Raw genomic sequence first — 18,158 nt, 5'->3', positions numbered from 1 at the left:
AGTACGTAGTCTTAGGACTACAGGACACCAGGCATGGAAGATGGGGAAAGGGAAAGAAGAGAAAGTACCAGCCCTGCTCTTTTCTGAGAGGGTATGTCTACACTACAAAGTTAATTCGAACTAACAGACGTTAGTTCGAAATAACTTCAATAGGTGCGACACATACCAACTGCTGGTTCAAACTTAATTCGAACTAGCAGAGCGCTTAATTCGAACTAGGTAAACCTCATTCTATGAGGACTAACGCCTAGTTTGAATTAAGTAGTTCGAATTAAGGGCTGTGTAGCCACTTAATTCGAACTAGTGGGAGGCTAGCCCTCCCCAGCTTGCCCTGGTGGCCACTCTGGGCACCACCAGGGAAACTCTTCTGCCCCCCTCCTGGCCCCGGAGCCCTTAAAGGGGCACAGTCTGGCTACGGTGCCCGTGCCAGGTGCAAGCCTGCCAGCACCCAGCCAGTAGACCCTGCACGTGGCACAGCACGAACCAGCCACCCGCTGCGACCCAGCCCTCCACCTCTTCCCGGGACCAGGCTAGCGGTTCCCAGGAGCCTGCCCGGGGCCGCAAGAGGCGGGCGCCTGCCTGGTCTAGTGTGGACATCGTGGACCTCGTCCATGACCTCTGCACTAGGCACAGGAAAGTGGCCATCTAGGGCAGGATAGCTGCCAGCCAGGCCACCCAGGAGCAGGTTTGCATGAAAATCAAGGTGGTCCAGTGAGACCCCTGACCCTGAGCCCTGAGCCCTGAGCTTATAACGGCCGTACTGGGTCAGACCAAAGGTCCATCTAGCCCAGTAGCCTGTTTGCTGACAGCGGCCAACACCAGCTACCCTGGAGGGGATGGACCGAAGACAATGACCAAGCCATTTGTCTCGTGCCACTCATCTCCAGCCTTCCACAAACAGAGACCAGGGACACCATTTCTATCCCCTGGCTAATACCACTCCATGGACCCAGCCTCCATGAATTTATCTAACTTCTCTTTAAACTCTGTTATAGTTCTAGCCTTCACAGCCTCCTGCAGCAAGGAGTTCCACGGGTTGACTATTTGCTTTGTGAAGAAGAACTTTCGCTTATTAGTTTGAAGCCTGCTACCCATTCATTTCATTTGGTGTCCTCTAGTCCTTCTATTATGGGAACTAATGAAGAAATTTTCTTTATGCACCCTCTCTACACCACTCGTACTTTTATAGACCTCTATCATATCCCCCCTCAGTCTCCTCTTTTCTAAGCTGAGAAGTCCCAGTCTCTTTAGCCTCTCTTCATATGGGACCTGTTCCAAACCCCTGATCATTTTAGTTGCCCTCCCCTCTCCCACCCTCTCTCTTCCCCTCTCCCACCTCCTTTTTCCAGTCTCCCTGAGTTTTGTTCAATAAAGAGATTTTCTATTTTTGAACACACGTGTCCTTTATTTTGTACATCTAGAAGGGGGGCTAGGGAGGGGTAAGTGGAAGGAGGTGAGGGAGGAATGGGGTACGAGCCCCCGATGGGGAGGACTGGGGTGGCTCTGCGGGCTCCTCGGGGTGGAAGCTCTCCTGCAGCCCCCCGATTGACTCCCCCCCCCGGATGGCAGCTTGCGGCAAGTGCAGCCGGGCTGATGGCCGAGTGCTGTGATGTGCCGAGTGTGGGCATTCAGGGCACTCCAAGCCAGGACTGCTTTGCTGTCCCTCATCAAGTTAGACAAACGAGCGGGGAACCCCTGAGAACTGTCTGTCCGAGGTGGGGGTCGGGTCCCTTTAAGCACAGCCCTCGGCTAGCCTGAGACAGCAGCTCTATGCTCTAAGTCCTAATCTGATGACCTGCCGGCACTGCTTCCGGCCAGCCTTAACCTCAGTTCAGGGTCCACTCAATGTGGACATGCTAGTTCGAATTAGCAAAACGCTAATTCGAACTAGTTTTTAGGTCTAGATGCACTAGTTTGAATTTGCTTAGTTCGAATTAACTAATTCAAATTAAGTTAGTTCAAATTAGTGCTGTAGTGTAGACATACCCAGAGTGCCTTAGGCAGCCAAGGTTCTCAAGACATTTCACCGATCCACAACCTGTTCTTCTATTGGCCTGCAACCTTTGCCTCGCTGTTCTGCTTCTTCAGAGTACCACCTTATGCATAATAAAGATCCTTCGTTTTAAGGACTTACCCATCTCCAGACTTGACAAGCTTCACAGGTGTACCAGGTTGGGGATGATTGTGCCCAGAGGGGCTTTTTAACATTTTCTTGACTGGGTGGGTATTTACCTCTACCCCATTATCCTACTGCTTTCAGTAGGACAATGATTGAGTAAAGATTTCCCAGTGAGTCACTACATTATTTTAATTAGTTCCTGTAAAAAAATAAAAAAATACAGTATTTTAAAATGTGAGACTGTCATGCTGTAGAATAAAAATATGAGCAGCCCCTTTACAATTTTCTTTCTCTCTATATAAATGCTATGCATAGTGACATCCGTCTCTAAATTTTGATCCATACTAATCGAATGAAAAGGTAGCAAAAATGTGAGCCTGCAGTCTGAGAATAAAGGAACAAATAATTCATTGCTACAGTACAATAATAATAGACTTCAGGAGGGAAGTCTAAAAATAGTATGCTGAAGCTGTCCTTGATTTCCTAAGACAAGGCAGTTGTGAACTGTGGTTGAAATGTAGCTATTGATTGCATTGTGGAATTCAAGACAGAAGAGCCCAATTTACATGGAAACAAATTAAACAATGTGTTTTGACTGCAGGATGCATATCACCTTATCATAGATAATCCAGAGTTGTGGAGCGTTAGAGAATAAATCAGCTATCCAGCTAGATCAGATAACAGCTGAAAAATATGAGAGGATTCCAGGTTTCTTTGATTTGTCAGTTTAAATTAATGTGTGGATCACAAATAATTTACTCAGATGTAAATGGAATTTGCATTGGACCAAAATTAGACCCATGAATTACTCACAAAGGTGTCCATTTTGCTTCTCAGATTCCAACAATAAGAACAGTGACAAACAAGAATGTAGGAAAATTCCTAGCTTCTTACTGAGCTACAAGAGATCTATATAAAATGGAACTATCAATGACTAAGCTGAACCATAAATTCTTAGTATTCGGTCTACATTTGGGAATAGATGCATGGAATTAAATTTTCTCCATTTTTTCTGGTATTATTAAGGACCTGGTACAACAATCATTCTATTGTCAAGCACTGGACTTTGTTGGGATTCTCAGTGTCAAGTGTACTTAATACATTTGAGAAAGATTTCATGGCCTGAAATGAAAGTGTATTGACAGTAGGTGAGATTCTGTATTACTGCTCTAAGGACATGCCTATATTGGAATAAGAGACCCGTGGCATAGCTGTGGCTGGCACAGGCCAGTGGGGCTGAGGCTAGGACCCAGACTCTGGGATGCTCCCCCTTTTTGAGATCTAAAAGCAATGCCTACATAGCAATTTTACAGCCCTGTAACCTGATCTCCATCAGCAGAGTCAGCAGACTCTGGCCAGCCATCAGTGTTTAATTGCTAGGTAGAGTTACCCTAGGGATCTGTTTATACTTTGAGCTGGGCTAGTAATCCCCAGTTTAAGGAGATTACCAACAGTAGCTCTAATTGAAGTATCATGTTATTGTGACAGCACAAGAGATGGGAAGCTGTGCCATGTGCATTCCTAAGGTCCTGGATGAGCATCTAGCGCTGAGTTTCACTCATGGTACTATAACTATGCTTTTCTTTGGTGCATTACCGCAATTGGAGCTATTGTGAATATGTTTCATTGGACTAGAAATCCAATGAAGCACAACACAGAACTCACAGTCCAGCAGCAGGAGGGGGTTGAAGGTGATTTTTAGTCTTCAGGTTGCTGCCTCCTAGGATGCAGCACTACCTAGATTCTCCACAGCATTGCTGCGGAGGTCGCTACCCCCTCACTGCACACTTTCTTCACTAGAGTAGGTGAAGGAATCTTTGGGAGGTGGCTATATGGCTGTTTTCCACAGTAACTGCTACAGGAATTCCTCCCATGCTTGGCGATGAAGCTTTTAAAGGTCATTTTATCCTACTTCAGCTTTTTTCATGCAGCATAAAAGGGGCTAGAATGCAGGTGAAGTTCCTTCTAATTTACAAGGCCTTGATAGTACTTTTATTATATTTTCTATACATTAAACAGTTATCAATGGAATGAAAAGACGTGAATAATGACATTGAGAGAGGTCCCTTTCATCTGTACCTTTTATGATATTAACGCTTTGAAAATAATCAAGAACAAAATATTGAAATATAAGAACATACTTACTTTATCGTGCTATAAACTTGATTTTAAAAAATCACAGCAGGTCATAGATTAGCTTTCCCAATCACAAATGTTCAGAAATCATTAATCAACCATGCCCTTGTTTCAAAAATGAGGTTTTCTTAAGACTTTTGAGACTAAACCAATAAGTAATTTGGGGACTTTTTATTTGATTTCTGGTTTATTTCTTTGGAGCTCATTATTCAGTTTTCCTCTATAGCCATAAGGAAAACAAACTTCCATTTGAAAACTAATCATGGAATCATAGAATACTAGGACTGGAAGGGACCTCGAGAGGTCATCGAGTCCAGTCCCCTGCCCTCATGGAAGGACCAAGTACTGACTAGACCATCCCTGATAGACATTTATCTAACCTACTCTTAAATATCTCCACAGATGGAGATTCCACAACCTCCCTGGGCAATATATTCCAGTGTTTGACCACCCTGACAGTTAGGAACTTTTTCCCAATGTCCAACCTAAACTCCCTTGCTGCAGTTTAAGCCCCTTGCTTCTTGCTCTGTCCTCAGAGGCCAAGATGAACAAGTTTTCTCCCTCCTCCTTATGACACCCTTTTAGATACCTGAAAACGGCTATGATGTTCCCCTCAGTCTTCTTGTTTCTAAACTAAACAAACCCAGTTCTTTCAGCCTTCCTTCATAGGTCATGTTCTCTAGACCTTTAATCATTCTTGTTGCTCTTCTCTGGACCCTCTCCAATTTCTCCACATCTTTCTTGAAATGCAGTGCCCAGAACTGGACACAATACTCCAACTGAGGCCTAACCAGTGCAGAGTAGAGCGGAAGAATGACTTCTCGTGTCTTGCTCACCACACACATGTTAATGTATCCCAGAATCATGTTTGCTTTTTTTGCAATAGCATCACACTGTTGACTCATATTCAGCTTGTGGTCCACTATAACCCCTAGATTCCTTTCTGCTATACTCCCTACACCCAGGCAGCCAGGCAGAGATCCACCTGTGAAAATGACCTTTCAAAACAATGTATGTTACTTTTAAAAGCAGATAGCTTTAATCCCCAGAATGCAGAAAGTGCCTGGGAAGGAATACATTGTTTATTTACCTTACCTCTCCAAAAACAAATACAGAGCCATCCACCCAAGCACACAGATCCTCAGGATATTCTCTGACGGATTTTTGTGGAGAGCTAGTACTCTTCTGATAACTCTGGAACCCCAGTTTCTACTCTGCTTCAATCCAGTGCAAAGCCATAAGGGTTACTGTGTTGCCATTGGTACCCCCAGAATTTCTAGGGGGATCCCCACTGCAGTTGACTGCAGAAATGGTAATACCCCCAGGGAGACCACTTTTTCCAGTAATCACCAAACTGGCAGGAGGGAAAAGATGTGCATCCTTTCTAGCATCACCAAAACTCAGCCACCAATTTACCCCTCCAGTCTCAACAGTCCCTTGTCCTAGGAGAAGCCCAACCACATTGAACATCCTTGCTGGGGTCCTAGGTGGTGCCACAGGGCAATGGTGGTGCCATCATTTTAGGAGGGTAGGGGGACAGCATTCATGAGCATGGGGATTAAATTTGTTTTTCATCCCGTCCCCCGGACTATCAGGGAATGATGGGAAAGTACATGCATTCTGGGCATGCTGCTCACACCTGGCTGGTGACCTGCCTTTACCACCCAAGTGTGAGAGGCATGCACAGAATGCAAGTACTTTCTCCTCACTCCCTTAGCATCTGCGGATGAAAAGGAAGACACATCCAGGAGTGCACGCCTGCTGCCACCCCCGCTCTCCTGAATTGGCGCCCTTGCCACAGGGTATGTTCACATTTCAATGTAAGACCAGTATTCAAACTTGGGCTCCGTGCCCCACCCCTTCCATCAAAACACACCTGGTACTAACCAAGGCTCAGTCCCAATCTCAGGACATCATGGGGGTGGAAGGTTAGAGCCTGAGTCAACCCAACAGTCAAGCTGTATTTCTCATAGATGTAGCTCAACTGGATCTGTGCCCGGAGCATCTGCTAAAAGTATTTCACAATCCCATGGACTGGCTTTGTCCTCCGGACAGTCAAGTTTGGACATTCACATTTTTCCATACTTCATCCCTACCAAGGAGCTAGAGTGGCTACATTTTTGGGAAAGTGCTAGGAAATCTGGGTTATCGGTGATTGGACTTGGACTTCATAAAGCAATGGAGCCTCAGACAGGGACAACAATTCCTAAAATGGGTTTACAAATAAGAATTGACCTTGAAGCCCTAGTTTAACAAAACCAGGGGCTTCTAACTTTATTGCTAGTAACTCGGGGCTTACACTGCAGGGTAAATCTACCCACAGAAGCTGCTGTGGAACGAGGTGTACCGGTAGTTCGGAATAGGAATCCTAGTCCGAACTACCTAGTTCGAGCACCGTGTAGCCGCGCTACACGGGGTTCGAACCAGCGGGGATTTAAAAATGGCGGCTCCCCGCTTATGCAAATGAAGCCCGGGAAATTCAAATCCCAGACTTCATTTGCACGTTCGGTATGCATACATTACCCCACTAGTTCGAACTAGCGGGGTAGTGTAGACATACCCGGACATACAATGTAAGGCCCTGATCTGGAAAAGATTTATACATGTTATAAAAAACATAGATTTATAGATCCAAATGCCAGAAGATGAGTCCCAATTATCAAGCACATTTTTTCTGCTTAAATTCTTCCTCTTGGCTGATTTGGCTCATAATTGTTTTTATGTGAAAGTCTTTGAAAGATCAGGGTTAAGTGTGCATATGGGTAGACAGTGTATATATTTGCTGTTTCTGGGACACTTTTACAACATGAGTACATTATACTTAGCCATGATTATATTTAAAAAATAAAAATATATTTTAAAAAAGCTAGTTCCAAAGAAACATGTTGTTAATCTCCTATATAATCTATTTAAAAAGACTGATGTCAGTGGTAACCCAAACTTCTGTCCTAGAAGCACTTGTGCTTAAGTTTACACAACTGAGTAATAACAGTGAAGTTAGGCATGTGCACAAGTGTTTGCAGGATTATGGTCCTAGAATAAAGATAGATCCTACCTTTCAGATGAAAAGAATGAGAATGAAAATTGCTTCTTTCCTTTCTCCACTGAGTACAAGTGTAAATTTCTCTTCTCATATGCACACAAAGTAGATACATGTATGTGCAGTTCAATCAAGCTTCATCCTATACATTTAGGTTCACTCTATATCAGGTTCTGGGAAACTTTTCCCTTTTTATATCAAGTGTTATTTGGTGTGAGCACCTGTATGTGAGTCTGTGAAATGTGCTTTTTTGATCAACAGTGGGAATAAACATGAATCATTTGAAGAAATAAACACAAAAGTGACACAATCCCAGTTAATATGGATTAAATGCATGGAAATGGATTTGAGGGACTATTCTAGTACTGTGAAGCCTGTAACTGCATGAAAAAAATGATCTCATTGAGTTCAACAAGAAACTCTCAGTGCTTAAAGCATGTGCTCAAGTCTTTGTCTGATCTGCTAATACAAGATAGTTCTCTTTTGTCAGTTGTGACCAAATAGTCTGAGAGATCAAGGACCATTAAGCTGTCCCAGGTTTGAGAGACTTTTGTTTTTAAATAAGTTAATTTTTAAAAACCATTATCACTCCCTCTTTGGCAGTCTTAATAAGTTAAAATGCATTTAACGCTAGCAAGGCAAAAATAACGTAGTAATTCTGTTGTTATATGACAATTACATTCCTACTGCTCTCCATATATATTTAGAACTATCTGTAAAAAGAAAATATTCATCCATTTTAATGCAAGCAACTGTTGGGTGGCCACTTAAGTGGGATGAGTGAAGATCATGAACAAGACTCTGACTTCAGAGAAGGTGGGGGTGGGAGTGTTCCTCCCTCCTCTTCTTTTTTATGAGAAAGCATTATATATATATGTTTTTTTATTTTTTTAATTTGTTAGAGAATTGTGATAGGAAAGCTGTGGGCTTTGTTGAAGTTTGTTTAATTTTTATAGTGTTTAGTATTATATTGTTTATACTACATAATTTAAATTTTCCTAGCTTAAAAGTGTAAAATGATTGGATCTTTTCCCAGTCTTTATTGCATTTCTTTTTTTTTCTAAGCTTTTTCCAGTCTTTAATGCATTTTTTTTTTGGCTTGGCCATATGTGCACTTAGGTTTTTATCGTAAGCTTCTCAGTAAAATTGTATTGGAAAAAATATATTCCTAACATTGCCATGAACACGTAAGCTATGTCTAGACTGCAGGCTTCTTTCAGTAGAGATCTTCTAAAAAAAACTTCTTCCAAAAGAGAGCATCCACACTGCCAAAGAGCATTGAAAAAACGATCTGCTTTTTCAAAAGATAGCGTCCACACTGAATGGACACTATCTCGCATGTGATTACTATGGGTGGAATGGTCACCAGGGCTCTGTCTAGACTAAACCTCTCTGTCGACAGAGAGATATAGATTAGGTATGTTGAAATTGCTAATGAAGCAGGCATTTAAATATCCCGTACTTCATTAGCATAAACATGGCCACTGCTTTTTTTTGAAACTGAGCTTTTTAGAAGAAAAAAAAAGGCAATCTAGACATGGATCTGTGGACCATAAACCCTTTTTTGACAGATCCTGTAAACCTCATTTTTTGAGATTTATGGTCCACAGATCCATGTCTAGGCGACAGTTTTTTTTCAAAACAGCTCAATTTCGGAAAAAAGCGGTGGCCATGTTTATGCTAATGAAGCACAGGATATTTAAATCCCTGCTTCATTAGCAATTTCGAAGTGCTTGATTTGCATCCCTCTGTCGACAGAGGGATGCAGTCTAGATGTAGCCCAGGGCACCTGTGCTTTTTCCTCTTTCCTATTCTTGCGAAAGAACTCTTTTCGAAAAAAGGTTTCTTTCTCATAGAAAGAGGTTTACCCATGTTGGAAAAACCCCTCTGTTCTTTCAATTTCCTTTCAAAAGAACATGATTGCAGTGTGGACGTAATTGAAGTTTTTTGGAAAAACAGCTATAGTGTAGACATACCCTTGGCCAACATTTTGCTCAGGCTATTGATTATCACTATCATTTTTTTAAATGTCTGCTACTAATGAACATCACAGAATGATATCGGCAAATATTAACAGCAGATCTGGCAAATAACCTCCTCTGATATTAATATCTGCCAAGTTTGGTTGATGAACTACAGATGTGTGTAACGCACAACAGGGCCTTCCCCTTTGTGGCCAACAGAGCCCTAGGTGACCTTGTTGCAGAAACTCCAATGGTCAGTTGAGTCTCTCGTCTTTCAGGGTACTAAAGTTCAAATATAAAGGAATGTGACAAACATTCATTCAAGAAATCTTTGGTAGAACCCTGTCCTTCAATGCAGTTTTTATCATACAGCCAGTCCTTCTAGCCAGTGTCTCTAGGTATGTTCAGTCCATCCCATGGAAGGCTGAACCTAAGCTTCCCTCAATGAGAGAAGAGCACGATTCTACTCTCCTTCTTCATTAGGCCCACACTAAGCTTGGCCTTCTCTTTAACTCTTTCTCATTCTTGACATCTTCTGCAAGTGAGCTGAGCTAGGGCCAGATAGGGTCAGAAGCCCTCATCTCCCACCTTCTCCACTTGCCACTGTGGCACTCATATCGGTTGCTAACATTCTCTTTTGTGACTGTTCATTTTCTCTCATTTTTTTAATGGCTGGGAATGAGCTTAGTTGCAGACTAGTAACATATGGTAATGGACTGGGGAGATGAGCCTTCACTGAAATATAACACGCACAAGGACACTAAAAAAAAAGTAAAGTGTGAAAAATTGTTGTTGAAGCAGCAATAGCTTGGCTGTTGAAGTAATAGCAGCTTGTTGTGCTGTTGGGAAATGAAATGTGTGCCCACTGTGCATAAAAAGAGCTTTTGAAAAAAAAGCTTAAAATGTATATTGCACATTTTTCCCTTTTTTTCCCTTCGTGTTAATGTTATGTGACGTGGCCGCTGGTGCAGCAAGAGGTAATGTAATGAACAGGGATAAGAATGAATGTGTCCTCAACCTGTCTGGGCGATTGGGGGTAATGACACAGGTCCACATCCTCTTCATATTTTTCACACAAATTGTCCCACTTAATGGGATCACTTGTATAAGTAAGGTGAACAGAATCTGCCCCATAAGAAGGCTTAAATCAATAGAGCAATGTCTCCCTAGAGAACTAAACACACAGTTGATATTTTCCAGATTCCAAAACAGCAACAGTCTCCTCCTCTCTGAAAACAATAAATGATATCTATAATATCTTGGGCCTGATACCACTCTCAGTAACATTACTGTTGTTGGGGAACCAGCTGCAGCAAGGCCAGTCTCCTAGCAACACCCTGGACACAGTTGAGCTTGGCTAGGCCTGACTGATTGATTGCATGCCCTGATTGGTGAATGGGTAGAGCTAGCTACTACTTGATCCAGCAGCAGCCAAATCTTGATAGTTGTTTGTTGTGTTTGTGCCTGCAGCTGTGTTTGGTCCTGTTTCCTCTTGTGCCTCCTTCAGATCCTGAAATTGCTCATTTCAATTTTTGATGCCCATGGCTGTGACTCCATTACACTTCTTAACAATGTCTCTTGGTCACCCATTGGCTTTGGCTGGGCATTCCATAGTTCTGAATCTTGACCCAAGTCACCTCTGTTTTAACTAGGATTGCCATTCTTTCAGGACTGTCCTAGAGTGTTGATAAATAAAATATTAATTTTTAATTAAAGATTGTCATGTGAGGAAACCTCTAGGAATGCATCCAACGAAAACTGTCAAGCTTACTGTAACCTCTTGCTTGTTCAGAGTGGCACTCTAGTAATGGCATGGCCAGATAGAGAATGAGGCTAGTGTTAAGCCCTAGTTAACAGATCTATCTAGAAATTCGTGCATTTAGCTCCAGAGGTCCTAAGTTTGATTCCCTACCACTGATATTCCTGTTGGGGAGGGAGAGGAGTCATCATACAAAGTAGTTACCTGTATGGGGATTTTGCAGCAGTGATCAAATGCTGCAACTTAATGCATGAGTTTCTACTGCATGAGATAAAAGAGCCATGTTAGCCCATGATGTAGCAAGTGCATCAAGCTCTAGAAGGCCTGCCCACTGCTAGAGGGGACAGAGTGCCACTGAGCAAAAAGGAGTTACATTAGCTTTAACCTCCTGGCCTGGCTACTTCTATGGCTCCAACCTGACTTCTTTTATCCAGGTTGTGGTCTTGACAACTATAAATCATAGATTTATATAGTGTAAAGCCAGATGGGACTATTAGAACATTTAGTGTGACCTCCTTTGTAAAATATGTCATCTATTTGTTTTTTACCCCTGTTTTCATCTGAATAACATGATTTATCAAATTATAAAGCTTCCAGAAAGTCTTGACCTGAAATTGTCAAAGGAAAGAAAATCTACTTTTCTTGTTAGTTTGTTTCAACAGTTAATCATCCTAACAGTTAAAATTTGTTTCTTGTTTGTAATTTGACTTTGTCTACTTCCAACTTCCAACCACTGCTCCTTGTGATGCCTTTGTCTGCTAGATTAAGAAGCCTTCAGTAGCCAGTATTTTCTCCCTTGAATACACTTGTACACTAACATCAAGATACCTTTTGATCTTCAAGAAGAAAATCCACTGAAGTCAATGGGGTCCTCTAGCTGTGCTTGGATGTAGTAGAGAGAGCTTCCCCCAGAAAACTAGCTTCAGCTCCCAGATCCTTGATTGTCCAAGCATAGCATAAGCTGGATCAACAAGGAGCCTTCAATATCTTATATTAGTGGCATAAGGTCTATAATGAACCTTACACTGGTGACAGATAAGGAATAATGGAGCTGTGCTACAACCTTTCCCTGGAGTGTGCCGTTCTCTCCTTATGCTACTGGTAACAGGGTGGCAGGGTGGCAGAGCTGCCTCTGTTGCTTTGTTCTGACTGGGAGTTGCCCTACACAAACAGCATTCCCCACCAGCAATCTCCAGCCATTTTTAGGTCAATTTGTACATAATTCAAAGGGGAAAATGGCATCAGTAGATCAGAAAATCTGATCCAATGGAGATACATATGTGTACATTTACCTGATCAGAATTAGGCCATCATTATTCATTTCTAGATAACGATACAACAGATTCAGCATTCTAGTTTCAGTAAAACTCACCACTATTTGGGGAAGATAATTTACTTACCAGTTGCAATGCAATATTGCTCCCTAGGCTGAAGAATCTGGAAGCATTGCTGAGGTTTCTCAAATAATCCCCTCTAATGACAGTCTCATGTTTTGGAGGGACCCACAGCTCCTCTTCAGCTGTAAAACGGTGGTCTGGAATGGTAAAAGGGATAGTGATATGGGATTACAGGCAGAAATTCTAGACATGTTAAACCAAGGGTTTTATTCCAGCAACAAAGGAAGTTGAAGCTGTTGGGAGATAGCAATTTATAGGGATCTTTGGTTACATCAAAATCACACCACTGGGGCATGAGTGCAAATATCATCCAGGTCTGCTAAATGTCATTCTAATACTGAATTGTTAGATTAATGAAATCATCTATCTGTTCCATGGCTTTGTACTGCTGTTCATCAGAACATCAGAGTGCCTCTAAGATTACTATGAGGATTTTCTCTAGCACTTTTATTTAGTTTTCTGAGACAATGCATCAATATTATAGGTCTGAAATGTAAAGTGCATATGCAAACTGCTTCTAATATGCTGCGGACTGTGCCAACATATTTTCGCACATGTGAAAGCCTGTCATTTGTGCATATATTAGGCATTTCCAGTGTTGCTAATCCTTATAGGGCTTCTGGTTTCTGAGCCTTTAGGACCACTTGGACAGATTTTCAATTTTTTTGTCCACCATCATGAGGAATAGAAACTTCTTTACCAAATTAAAGCTGAGAGTCTCACTTTATTGTCTTTAGGAGCTGAAGCTGTAAGCAAAAGACTAAAGTCTTTTAAAGTCTTTTTAAAGCCGCTCTACTCTGCACTAGTTAGGCCTCAGCTGGAGTACTGTGTCCAGTTCTGGGCGCCACATTTCAAGAAAGATGTGGAGAAATTGGAAAGGGTACAGAGAAGAGCGACAAGAATGATTAAAGGTTTAGAGAACATGACCTATGAAGCCAGGCTTCATGAACTGGGCTTGTTTAGTTTGGAAAAAAGAAGATTAAGGGGGGACATGATAGCGGTTTTCAAATATCTAAAAGGGTGTCACAAGGAGGAAGGAGAAAATTTGTTCCTCTTGGTTTCTGAGGACAGGACAAGGAGTAATGGGCTTAAAGTGCAGCAGGGGAGGTTTAGATTGGACATTAGGAAAAAATTCCTAACTGTCAGGGTGGTCAAATATTGGAATAAATTGCCAAGGGAGGTGGTGGAATCTCCCTCTCTGGAGATATTTAAGAACAGGTTAAATAGACATCTGTCAGGGATGGTGTAGACGGAGCTTGATCCTGCCTTGAGGGCGGGGGGCTGGACTCGATGACCTCTCGAGGTCCCTTCCAGTCCTATTATTCTATGATTCTATGATTCTATGAAAGTATTGTGAGATTTACATTAAAATAAAAAAAGTTGGCAATAACATATTTTGTATACACTTTTATACAAACACACTGAAATTGGACCAGACTTTTTGGGCCTGTTTTTATTCCAGTTATGCCGCTATAAAACTACTGTGAGACAGCCTAGGGCCCTCTGCCTGTTTCAGATATTACTCTTGTACTCACCTTTTTTATTCTCTTCTACCCTACTTTTTTATTTTAATTTACTGAAGAAGCTGCCCCTGAAATGGGAAACAAGCACAGTTTCCTTATGTAAACTGATTATTTATGTCTGTTGTCTTGATGAGAGCTGGCTTATAACTATGCGGAACTGTGCTAAATGGTAATCAGATGTACTCAATGAATGAAGATCATGTTTTTATACATATAAATGATTTATTTATATTTATACTAGTACTGATGTACTCAAGTACATAGAAAGTTTAAATTAAGATGTATACATTGGGGGGAAGTAGGGAGAAGTGGAAGAGTAGGGTTATGGGGATAGAGCGATTGGGTGTGGGAGCATTAATTCACCTTCCCTTTGCATATGTATTATGATACAGTCTTTAAGTACAGGGTCACATACTATTTTGCTATGGCCCATTCAGCAGCAGTACAACCGTCCCCATTGTTCCTTGCTGGTGTACATCAGTCTTATGGGAGGACAACTCTGAGGGGTGAGAGTATAGTTCAGTTTCTATAGCTTTCACCTCTTGTTATGACAATAAGTGCCAACTGGATTAATTGTGTATGTAGTGTGGTTACACCCGTTGCACTGAAGGGAGCTACAGAGCATCATGGGAGGGAGTAGCACAGGTCAAGGGTGAAGTATTCTCACTAAAAATGCACTGCCACGAAGCCTCACCCCCTCTGTGGTCCGGTCTCCCAAGCAAACTGGAATCAGTCTTGGGAGCCAGGGTCTCTCCACATGCCCAGGGTGGGGAGCCTGAAAGTGTTTCCTGGACCATGTCCCTCTTCTGGGTCCCACAACTAGGGCATGTGGAAGATCTGCTGTTCCACACAGCTTCCCACGTGGCATGCTTCATCCTTTGGCTTGGCGGTGAGAGCTTAGTGTCATGGTATGAGCCATCTTGGCAGCTATGGATCTTCTACCTGCTTTGGGTGGGAGAACTGAGGGAAGGAACGTGGGCCAGGGTCTGCTCTCAGACCTTCAGCCCATCCTGGGCAGATGAAGAGTCTATGGATTCCCAGAGCTGCCAGGCTGCTCTTACCCAACTCAGTGTACAGTTTCTGGTATGGCCAGGGAGTAAGTCTTTGGTGGGAAGAAGAGGGATGAGGGTGGGGCCTGTAGCAAAAAGTGGATGGGCCAGGACTATCAACTTTCAAAAGTGGGAGGGACATGGCCCTTTGGCCCCCATATTCTGATGCTCCTGACACAAGTACATGAGCTTCCCAATTTGTAAGATAAGAACAGTATGTGATCATGTAATGAAATACTTTATCATAATGCATCGATGCCAGGGCCAAAAATTAAGTGTGCACAGACTAACTTAGTTTTGGCTTTTCCTAACATTTGACTGTTCATCCTTAATGTTCTTTTTGTGTGTGTAAAGTATTAACAGTAACAGGCAGCCTATTCACCAGTAATTGGAGATCAATGGGTGAGAGGAGTCACAGACTTCACCCATGTGGATAAGGAGGGCTATGACAGTCACATACCATGATGTAGCTGTTTCTAGGGACCAGGATAATTATGGGCTAGATAAGGACTTTAAAAAAATGTACTGCTAGATACAAACAGAACAAGCTGACTCACATTACTCTTTATGGATTACTCTTCTCGACACTTCATTTAAGTTAAATGTTTTCTTGTGTTTTTAATGTACAGCACAGGGAAAAATTTCAGGACAGTCACTCATGCAATGTATCTGAAATCTCTTTACAAAGAATGCACACACTCTGTATAAAAACTGAATAATTTTCACATACTTACCATCCCATGACTTCTGAGAGATTCGCATTACAGAGAAAAAAAATGCTGTAAAGCTATTGAGATTTTATCAACTGCTGCCTAGAGGGGGGTGGGAAGCGCCCCCCCCCAATCTAGCTGTGGTTATGAATGGAATGGGCCAATAACACAGATAGCCATCAGAGCACATGGGAGCCCTTAAGACCGCTTCTGTGATATGATAAAACATGTCTATGTATGAAGGATACTTATCACAGTAACCTTAGAGACCAAAAGGTATTAGTTTTAGGAAGATTAAATTGAATAGATTTCTGAGTCAATTCGTGCCACTTTTGCACATAAAGATACAGCAAGGTGCTACTTAGTCTGTTCTATTGAGAGTTCCAGAAGGTTGATACTGGAAATGTACATGTGATCATTCCAACATTCTGAATAGTAGCAGTTGTCTATTTTTCAAGACTTTAAAAAATGAGGCGATGTTCCTCTTCTATTGAATGCACTTCATATTTAAAACCTGAATACTTTTATGTTCAAGAATGAAAATAAGATTAAATTTATTCCCCCCGCCCAATCCTTATATATAACTGATAAAGTAGAATCATAGCTGTAAAATATAATATATATTTGAGTGTGTTTGTCTGTGTGTGTGCATGCTTGTTCAAGAGCTCCTTCTAAACAGTAAGTGTTTGTCTAGACTACATTCTTCTTTCGAAAAAATTAGGAGAATGGGATCTTCCAAAAAAGAAAGAATTTGAAAGAATCATATCTAGACTGCGATTTCACTTTCAAAATACCCTTTTTTGAAACAGTGATCGGATGCAAATGAAGTGTGGGATATTTAAATCATTCCACGAGGTGTAACAGTTAACTCGAACTAAGGACTTAGTTCAAGCTAACGTTTGACTGCCGCGTATAGCCGCAGGCACTTAGTTCGGACTAGGGGGATTTAAAAATGGCGCCCAGACGGGAAGATGCAAATAAAGCCCAGGATATTTAAATCCCGGGCTTCATTTGCAACTTCGAATGCCTACATTAGCCTCCCTAGTTCGAAATAGGGGGCTAGTGTAGACATACCCTAATAGAGTACTCCCTTCCCTATTCATATGCGAACAGTGCCAGCTTTTCCCATTTGTCAGCGAGCAAGAGAAAAGTGCACAGTTTGCTGTATTCCTCACTCTGGCTGGGGAGTGCTGGTGGCAGATGAACTTGGACCTGCCCCACCCAGGGGTCATGCACCCCTCCCTTTGCAATGCTGCTGGAGCTGTATCAGCCCTTGTGAGGTGCTTCTCACTGCTGTGGTGAGAGAAGGCTAGGGTAGTCTCCTTTACCCAGGGCAGCCTGTATCCTGAACTCCTCATCACCAGCCTCACCCCAGAGCAATGATTTAAATGAAGCATGTACATTTTCATTTTATTTTCCAAAAACAAAAATTAATTCATATAATCATAGGGCTGGAAGATATCTCAGGAGGTCATCAAGTCCAACCACCTGCATAAAACAGGACCAACCCCAACTAAATCATCCCATTCAGGGCTTTGTCAAGCTGGGACTTAAAAACCTCTAGATACCACCCTCCAGGCAACCCATTCCAGTGCTATTGAATTGAATTGAGGATCGAGTAATGCTAAGTAAATATTCGACAGGTTGAACCTCTCTAATCCAGCTTCTTTGGGATTGACTAGTGTCAAACCAGAGAATTTGCCAGACCATGGGAGCATTGTCTAGAAGCATTACTAACACTTCCACTGTTTACTGCGCTCTTAGAAGACATTTATGGGTAAATTAGAAGTAAATAACAGCACAGAACACAGAGAGCCAGGACGGATGGCCCAAAACAAACTTTATGGGATAGCAGGAAACTTAGCCACATCCATGATAAGTGGACATGCAGCTAACTAAAATCATGCTGGACCATGGATGTTGATGGACCAGAGAGTGCTGGACTAGAGAGGTTTATCCTGCAGTTATAAATAAAAAGAAACCTAGTATAACAGAACTCTAAGGAAGTAGAACTCTCAGAATAATTAAGATGTCAGGCACAAAAAGCTGCTGCTTCATATAAATCAGGCTATATATTATAGGCCAAAATACCATTTAGCACCAAACTTTTGTAACAATAAAAATGTGTTGAAGAAAGTTGTTTTTGAGTTGTTTATTTGGGTTCAGGTTGCCAAAAGTATTTTGCTAAAACAGAAAAATGTGCTTAGTTTTTAGAGCTAAATGTGTTTCTCGGAGCTATATTTTACCCTAAGCCACTTCCTATCTATGCCTAAATTTTGATATTTCTAAAATGGGGATAATGATACTAATTTCCTTTTTAAAGGGTTTTGGGATCTAAAGATGAAAAACATTACATAATAGGTAGGTATTATGCCATATGGTATCTAGAAAGTTTCCATCACCATATTATTTATCATAGGGCTCCAGTCTGCAAACCTTACATATAAAAATACTACACGAT

At 41.8% G+C, this 18,158-nt stretch overlaps 1 long non-coding RNA gene across 1 annotated transcript in view; it reads right to left on the bottom strand.

Moving 5' to 3' along the window:
* Nucleotides 1-2,139: 2,139 nt before the first annotated feature.
* The window catches only part of LOC112545828 (uncharacterized), a 32,616-nt gene continuing 16,597 nt past the window's right edge, over nt 2,140-18,158 (bottom strand). The window contains exons 3-4 of the long non-coding RNA XR_012903410.2: nt 12,419-12,552; nt 2,140-2,318 (exon numbers count right to left, since the gene is read on the bottom strand). This is a non-coding gene — a long non-coding RNA (uncharacterized LOC112545828). The remainder of the gene's footprint in view (nt 2,319-12,418; nt 12,553-18,158) is intronic.

The sequence above is a fragment of the Pelodiscus sinensis genome, chromosome 5, assembly GCF_052426305.1.
Source record: "Pelodiscus sinensis isolate ZL-2025 chromosome 5, ASM5242630v1, whole genome shotgun sequence".
Lineage (NCBI taxonomy): Eukaryota > Metazoa > Chordata > Testudines > Trionychidae > Pelodiscus > Pelodiscus sinensis.
This window is presented reverse-complemented; position numbering and strand designations above follow the sequence as displayed.